This window comes from Oratosquilla oratoria, chromosome 22 (assembly GCF_046742065.1).
Source record: "Oratosquilla oratoria isolate Oo_2021 chromosome 22, ASM4674206v1, whole genome shotgun sequence".
In the NCBI taxonomy this organism is placed as follows: Eukaryota; Metazoa; Arthropoda; class Malacostraca; order Stomatopoda; family Squillidae; genus Oratosquilla; species Oratosquilla oratoria.
In genome coordinates, this window is record NC_134798.1 from 15274166 (window position 1) to 15282479 (window position 8314).

General features: G+C 36.3%; 1 non-coding gene across 1 annotated transcript; it reads left to right on the forward strand.

Moving 5' to 3' along the window:
* The first annotated feature begins 5150 nt into the window (after positions 1–5150).
* Positions 5151–5223, forward strand: TRNAM-CAU (transfer RNA methionine (anticodon CAU)). Its single transcript has one exon. It is a non-coding gene; the product is annotated as a tRNA-Met (tRNA).
* The last annotated feature ends 3091 nt before the right edge of the window (positions 5224–8314 follow it).

Below are 8314 nucleotides of genomic sequence, written 5' to 3' on the forward strand. Positions count from 1 at the left end.
ATCACATTTTCATTTTTGATCCTGTATTGACAGCAGGGTGGCGCAGTGGTAGCGTGCTGGGCTCATAACCGAGAGATCCGAGGAACGATACTGAGCTCTACTGATCACTTTTTCATTTTCCATTTTTAAAATTCACTAGATTCGTACAGAATTTTTTTCTATTGCAGATAGTAAAACTGAAGGTGATATAGATATTTTGTTTCTATTTGATGTCTGTTTTTGAATATTTCACAAAACTACCATTAAATGGAAAAAGTACTTATTATGAATATTTCTAATGAATACCTAAAATACAGTATTAATATTCTAAATTTTAAACATGAAAAACAATCCATAGGGTAAATAAAGTTTGATTGTTTTTCCAGTGTCACCGTTTATATCTCACTTAGATTTGGTAAACTTTGTTAGATGAACATTATGTATATGTTAGTTATGAAGACTTAATAGTAAACGAGCCGTATGTGAGAGAATCGTCTTTCTTGATCCGTAAATGATATGCATTCTTTAATTTGGTCACTGAAAGCATTTCTTTTTTATCCGAAGCAAATGAAAAATAAATTTGCTATAAATAAGTTTCTATCTGATTGAGGATGAATTGAAGCTCTTACCGTGAGTCAATGGACAAAGAGGCTGGTTTAGATAGCTTCCGAGTACCTTTCTTGAATCTAGTAAAGAAGTCGTCGATCAAAGGTAGACCACGCATATTCTCAAAATGTACATGAGAACTTGATAATACACATTAGCCAGGAATAGAAATATATGTATGAGTTTTGATTTTTTTTATAAGTATCATATAACATTGATATAAGGCATAATAATGACTTAATGATTTAATACTAAGGACGTGACGTCACACATTTTTATGAAATACAGAAGCTCGTGACGTCATGTCGTCGTTCCTTACACCAGGTCACTTTCAAGCTATGCAATACTATGGATCATCAAGAAATTAATAAATTTTAGTTCTTCATTGAAAATATCTTATTTCTATATAATGTAGATTTGTTTTAATGTAAGGCAAGCTAAATAAGAACTTCTCATTACCAGGTTGATTTTCATATTTCAAGTCAATCATACTATACCATGAAGGAAAATAGATTAATTCTGAAGAAATATTCTCCCTGAACTATGATGCCAAGATTGAGCTCATCTTGTTTTATTTTTTCTGTTGTAGAAGTTATAGTAATTCATCTACGGTAAGGAGTAATATACTTCATCTCACTCAATATCATTGCGCGGCATTGCCATATAGTCAGAACAGGGTCTTGGAGACCACTAGACAGATGTGAATATATGTTTCATTTTATAACACGTCTCCATATCGAAACATGTACTAATGTTATAAGTCCAAGTTAGAATAATAATGCACGAATCGAAGAAATTCTGCGTCGGACCTCCTTTGATGGCTACACCTGACTGGAAATCGTTTATCTTTGCCCTCTGATACAACGACGCCATTTCTCAGCGAAACTTTGGCAGTTATTGCTGGGCATCGGAATTTAACTGTTATTTTTTATTATAAATTTGCTCCCAGCGTGGACTCGAACTACAAATCTTTCGATCAAGAACCACAGGCGCTAAGCAATTGCGCCAAGGAAGCGAGAATTGTCGAGAGGATTGTTGTTATTGAAAAGCTTACTTCTTGGGAACTTTTTTTTAATATATTAAGTGATTGATCGATTGATTGATTTATCTGTTTATCTATTATTTTGTGATTTATTGATCTATTTATCTATTTACTTATTTATACAAGGAGTTGTCTACATATCTTCAGCCACTATCATGACAAAATAAAATACATTGTTACTTCGAGCTTATTTTTAGGAGCCCTTAGATTATGAAGCCCACGATATCTAGGTTCCTCGAACTGATTTTTACAAAAAGCTCTTAGCAAGGATAATATAAGTTTTTAAAATTCTACTTCCCATCCTACTAAGAAACATAATTGGGATAATAAATGCATAAAATTACCCTTCAACAATTTCATAAACAAAATTTCTCAGTTATTACCGAAAAATTTAACTTTATCTTCAATCATCCCAACAACTTGTTCAGCAAATTAGTCAATGTACACCATAGACAAATAGGGGACATAAACCCAGGAGGTTATAAATTACATAAGAACATAAGAATAAAGGAGACTGCAAGAGACCATAAGGCCTACACTAGGCAGCTCCGTATCCATCACCACCTGTCATCCCCATCCATAAAGTTGTCTAATCGTTTTTTAAAACAACTGATAGTTTCAGCGCTTACTACATGGTTACTAAGTTTATTCCATTCATCGACCACCCTATTAGTAAACCAATTCTTGCCTATTTCCTTCTTAAATCTAAATTTGTCCAGTTTATACCCATTACTGCGAGTCCTGCCCTGTTGTTTTATCATGATGACCATTGTTTGCATCTCCCTTGTTATAGCCTTTGATCCACTTGAACACTTCTATTAGATCACCCCGCACTCTGCGTCTTTCCAGAGAGTGTAAGTTTAGGTGCCTAAGGCTCTCTTCGTAAGGCAAACTTCCGAGTCCATGTTTCATTTTGGTCATTCTTCTCTGTACTGATGTCTAGATTGTGATGCTGTTTATTGGGGACAAACTGGATGAAACCTGACAACTAGGAAAAAAGAGCATAAGAATTCAGCAAAAATATGGACACGAGATATTTCAGTACATTGCCAAAAAAGACCACCGCATAGATTGGACGATGCTGAAATGTAGTTTCAGAAGAAAAAATCATTGAATCTTTATTGATAAAATATGCTCCTAATCATAGCATATCAAATGGACAATGGTCACCAGACTGCATGACCACCTTAGCAGTTAATAGTCTGTTATCATACATACTAACGGTGGACAAAATCCAACAATGTCCGGGTAGTGTCGGCCACGAGAATTGAGTCCTCCCCTGGTTCCTACATATTCACCTCACATCTTTGTATATATATATATGACTTTTCAATTCTGTATTCAATCTGCTGAAGAGGATCACAGATAGTGATCAAAATAAACGGAACTCTCTATTTTTGTTTCTTCTTTTCCGAAAGTGAGTTTTAAGTCTAATATCTATATAACAGGATAGGTGAGAGCAATCTGTCTTGTTGAACTCCTGTATATAAATTGAAACAGTCATGATTCTTGAAAACTGTTTATATGTTACATATACATGGGTCATTTGTAACTTTAGTACCTTTACTTCATATTTCTCCACTAGGATTTTTCAAGGTCTATGAATGTTATGTATAGATTATTGCTAATTTCCCAAAACTTGTCTATAATCATTCTTTGTAATAGTCGAGTGAAATACTCTGTGAGGTATTAATAAAATAAATAGAGATTTCATCGAATGAATGAATTAGTATGTACTTTCTATATGCTTGTTAACAAATTTATCGCTTGATGCAAAAATTGATTTGTTAATAAAGACACAAAAAGCCACACACACACACACAGGTACACACACACACAGGTACACACACACACACACACACACACACACACACACACACACACACACACACACACACACACACACACACACACACACACACACACACACGCACGCACGCACACACGCACGCACACACACGCACGCACGCACGCACCCCCCCCCACACACACACTGTCCATGAATGCTATGTATAGATTTTTGTTAAACTTCCATAGCTTTTCTTTTACCATTCTCTGTATTAGTCGATTGAAATACTTTGTAAGGTATCAACTGATTAAGTACATGTTTCATCGAATAAATTAAATAATATTCGAGAGATCTTGTCGCAAAGGAACTTGGGAGAAGTTGATGCGACAGGTGCGCCATTCTGGAAGACGACTCCAGCCATTTACTTTTAAGAATCTTTGATTTCTTTCAACTTATTACTGTATGTACACTGATCTATTAGTGAATTTGACCAATTTCTGAAGCCTACTGAAATGTGTGTAATAGTATTTGAATTATCATCAAATATCGACATGCACTATTTGGATTCAAGTGTCTCAGAGTTAACTCGCTTTCAGAGTAGAGTGGCGCAGTGGACACGTATTGGACTCATAACTAAAAGGTCCGTGGATTGAAATAATCCCATTTTTCTTTTTGTCTATATTGACAACAGAGTGGTGTAGTGTTAGCTTATTGGGCTCATGATCCGGAGGTACATCGATCAAAGCCACGCTTTGCTAATCACATTTATATTTTTGTTGTGGAAGCTCTATTTCTTTCCGACAATTTTATATTGATATCAGTAATTCTATGATAGAGATAAGCTTGCAATAGTTTATATTGACGCGCACTTTCTGCTCTTCTATGACTTTAAAATCATTACCTTTACTACTAACGTACAACAAGATTTTTTACTGGAGCCTGTGATACCCCAGTAGTCCCTTCTTTGTTGTGAAGATCTGTCATTGTACAGATATAGCATGGATTGTCGTACATCCATTTAGCGCCTGAGCTAATGCCAATGCTACTAATACTCTACTACTGATACTACTTGTATCCAAACATGTATGTACCAATCCTCCGTCGTACTTCCTTGAATGGTTTCACCTAACTGGAAATCTTTTATCAGGTAATGTTGGGCGCTTAGTGATGGGCGTCACTTTAGTACACGAGCAAGATTGTAAATTTGCAGCCAAGGTGGCCTCGAACCCTCAAACTTTGGTTCAAGAACCGAACGCGCTAACCGATTGCACCACGGAGGCGACGACGGTCGAGGGGACTTTATTCGGAGAAGTATCCCGAGGGTCGAGAATGACTCCACGACACGCTTATCGTCTTTACGGTTGCGAAGTCCCGTAACAAATAACACACACATACACACAAAACAAATATGTTTTTGTACACAAAGACATACACACACAGAGACCCACATGAAAAAAAAAAAATCCCGAGGTCTTGTAGCGATGGACCTGGAGAGAACTTGAAGCGACTTGAAGACGACTCTAGCCATTTACTTTTAACAATCACTGTTTTATGTTTTATTTCAACTTGTTATTGTATTTACATTTATCTATTAGTCAATTTGACAAATTCTTGAAAGCCATTGAAACTAGAATAACAGTAATTGTATCATCATCATACATTGGGATCCACTGAGTGGCATCAGGTTCCTCAGAGGTTTAGTTTAAATAGAACAATTAACCCTTTTACTTTCGAAGCAGAGTGGCGCAGTTGGAAGCGCGTTGGGCCCATAACCCAAAGGTCCGTGGATCGAAACCACGCTCTGCTAATCACATTTTCATTTTTGATCCTGTATTCACAGCAGAGTGGCGCAGTGGTATCGTGTTGGGCTCATAACCCAGAGATCCGTGGATCGATACTGAGCTCTACTGATCACTTTTGCATTTTCCATTCTTAAAATTCATTAGATTCGTACAGAAATTTTTCCTATTACAGATAGTAAAACTGAAGGTGATATAGATATTTTGTTTCTATTTGATGTCTGTTCTTGAATATTTCATAAAACTACCATGAAATGGAAAATGACTTCTTATAAATATTTTAAATGAATACCTAAAGCACAGTATTAATATTTCAAATTTGAAACATGCAAAACAATCCATAGGGTAAATATAGTATGATTGTTTTTTCAGTGTCACTGTGTATATCTGACATAGATTTAGTAACCTTTGTAAGATGAAGATCATGTATATGTTAGTTATGAAGACTTACCAGTAAACGAGCTGTTTGTGAAAGATTTGTCTTTTTGATCCGGAAATGATATGCATTCTTTACTTTGGTGACTGAAAGCATTTTGTTTGATCCGGAGTGAATGAAAAATAAATGTACTATAAATAAGTTTCTATCTGATTGAGAATAACTTGAAGCCCTTACCGTGAGTCAATAGACAAAGAGGCTGGTTTAGATAGCTTGCGAGTACTTATTTGCACTTCAGGTTAAGTAGAAGATCTGATGATAAGGCGTGTTCTTTCTTGGTTCTAGCAGAGAAGTCGTCGATCAAAGGTAAACCATGCATATTCTCAAAATGCTCATGAGAATTTGATAATACATATCAGACAAGAATAGATACATATATACATACCGGTATATATGTATATGTATGAGTTGGGATTTTTTATAAGTAAGCATATAAGAAATAATAATGACATAATGATTAAATACTAAGGACGTGGCGTCACACATTTTTATGAAATACAGAAGCTCGTGACGTCATGTCGTTGGTTACACCCGGTCACGTTCAAGCTATGTAATACTACAGATCACCATGAATTTAATAAATCAATTTTCATTGAAGATTATCTCATTTTGTATAGAATGTGTACTTGTTTTAATGTAAGGCAAGCTAAATGAGAACTTCTTTTACCGAGCTTGGTTTTGATAATTCAATTTAATCATAGTACTATATTTCGAAAGAGTACCATAAAGGAGAATAGATCTATTCTAAAGAAGTATTCTATCTGTAGTATGATGCCAAGATTTAGTATTTCTTCTTTTATTGTTTTTGTTGTAGAAGTCAAATTAATCCATCACAATCATCTGTCTATGGTAAAGACATTATTGCGGGGCACTACCATCTAGTCTGTGGGGTTACAAAGTTCCATAGCAAATAACACACACACACAAGAGCTCACACACGCGCACGCACACACACACACACACACAGACACACACACACACACACACACACACACACACACACACACACACACACACACACACACACACACACACACACACACACACACACACACACACACACACACACACACACACACACGCACACACACACACACACGCACACACACACACGCACGCACATACACACACACACACACACACACACACACACACACACACACACACACACACACACACACACACACACACACACACACACACACACACACACACACAAACACACACACACACACACACACACATACACACGCACACACACACACACTCACACACACACACACATACACACACACACACACACACACACACACACACACACACACACACACACACACACACACACACACACACACACACACACCCACACACACACACACACACACACACACACACACACACACACACACACACACACACACACACACACACACACACACACACACACACACACACACACACACACACACACACACACACACACACATACACACACACACACACACACACTCACTCTGAAGAACTATTCTACCTAAACTATGATGCCAAAATTGAGCTCTTATCCTTTTATTGTTTTTGTTGTAGAGCAAAGATAAGATTTCCAGTCAGTTGTAGCCATCAAAGGAGGTCTCACGGAGAATTTCTTCGACTTGTGTATTGTCAGTCTTATTTGGACTTCCTTACCAGACTAGTACACACATGTTTTGATATGGCGACGTTATATAGAATCAAACAAACATTCACACATACCAAGTAGTCTCCAATACCCTGTTCAGACTAGATGGTAGTGGCCCGCAATGATATCAAGTGAGATGAGGTATATTACTCCTTACCATAGACGAAAGATTGTGATGGATTCTACAACAGAAAAAAAAAATAAGAGGTCAATCTTGGCAAGATAGTTTAGGTAGAATAGTTCCTCAGAATTAATCTTTTCTCCTTCATGGTACACTTACAAAAAATATAACTATGATTAAATTGAACTATCAAAATCAAACTCGGTAAAGAGAAACTCTCATTTAGCTTGCCTTACATTAAAACAAACACACATTATATAGAAAATAAGACATTGTTAAATGAAAAATTGAAATTGATTAATTTTATGGTGATGCTTTAAAGTGACCGGGTCTAAGCAACGACGACATGACGTCACGAGCTTTTGTATTTCATAAAAATGTGTTCATTTTAAAAATGTTACTAAGCCTGTAAGTCAGATATTAATGGTGACACTGACAAAAAAAATCATACTACATTTACCCTATGGGTTGTTTTGCATGTTTATAATTGAAAATATTAATGCCGTAGTTTAGGTGTCGTTGAAAAGATTCTTAAGAAATAAGTAATTCTTCCTTTCAAGGTAGTTTTGTGAGATGTTTAAGAATACATTCATCAAATAGAAACAAAATGCATACATTAACTTGTGTTTGACTATTTGTAATAGTAAAAATATATCTACGAGCCTAGTGGGTTTAAAGAATGTGAAATGAAACTGTTGCTCGTGGTTTCGATCCACGGACCTCTGGGTCATGAACCCTGCTGTGAATACCAATTGAAAAATGAAAATGTGGTTCGCAGAGCGTGGTTTCGATCCACGGACCTTTGGGTTATGGGCCCAATACGCTTCCAACCGCGTCACTCTGCTCCCAAAGTAAAAAGAGTTATTT